The sequence below is a fragment of the Elephantulus edwardii genome, unplaced genomic scaffold (genome assembly GCF_000299155.1).
Source record: "Elephantulus edwardii isolate Elephantulus edwardi_28Jun2011 unplaced genomic scaffold, EleEdw1.0 scaffold00239, whole genome shotgun sequence".
Classification (NCBI taxonomy): Eukaryota; Metazoa; Chordata; class Mammalia; order Macroscelidea; family Macroscelididae; genus Elephantulus; species Elephantulus edwardii.
The window spans coordinates 730627-731690 of record NW_006399989.1 but is presented as its reverse complement, the minus strand read 5'-3'; positions in this window follow the sequence as shown (position 1 = coordinate 731690).

Below are 1064 nucleotides of genomic sequence, written 5' to 3'. Positions count from 1 at the left end.
AATTCATCACATTAACAAAGGAAAGAAAAAGAACCACATGATCCTATCATTTGATGCAGAAAAGGCCTTTGACAAAACCCAATACCCTTTCCTGATTAAAACACTTAACAAAATAGGATTAGAGGGGAATTTCTTCAACATAGTAAATAGTATATACACAAACCCGAGAGCCAACATTGTTCTCAATGGAGAAAGGCTAAAGACATTCCCTTTAAGAACAGGAACTAGGTAAGGATGGCCATTTTCACCTCTCCTATTCAATATTGTATTGGAAGTCTTGCCGGTAGCAATAAGACAAGAGAAGGAAATAAGAGGAATCCAAATTGGCAAAGAGGAGGTAAAATTTTCTCTCTATGCAGATAATATGATAGTATACTTAGAAAACCCGAAAGGCTCAGCAAGAAAACTACGTGACATGATTGACCAATTCAGCAAAGTAGCAGGATACAAGATCAACATAAAATAATTAGTTGGATTTCTCTACAGTGACAAAGAGAATGCAGAGCTGGAACTAAGAAAAACAATACCCTTCACAATAGCTAATCACAAGATTAAATACTTGGTAGTAAATCTAACCAGAAGCACAAAGGGTCTATTCAAAGAAAATTACAAAACATTATTACAAGAAACAAACAAACAAACAAAAGACCTGGAGAAGTGGAAGGATATCCCTTGCTCATGGATAGGAAAACTCAATATTGTGAAAATGACAATACTACTAAAGGCAATTTACACGTTCAAAGCAATCCCAATAAAAATACCAACCCATTCTTCAAGGAGATAGAAAAGGCAATCTCCAGTTTCGTTTGGAGTGGAAAGAAGCCCCGAAAACGCAAAGCACTCCTTAAAAATAGAAAAAAGGTAGGAGGCATCTCAGTTCCTGATTTCAAATCCTACTACACTGCCGTGATGGTAAAGACAGCATGGTACTGGTACAATGACAGACAAATAAATCAATGGAATAGTATAGAGAACCCAGAAATCAGTCCTTCTACCTATGGCCAACTGATTTTTTGACAAGGAGATGAAATCAGTTAAGTGGGGAAATGACAATCTTTTAAACA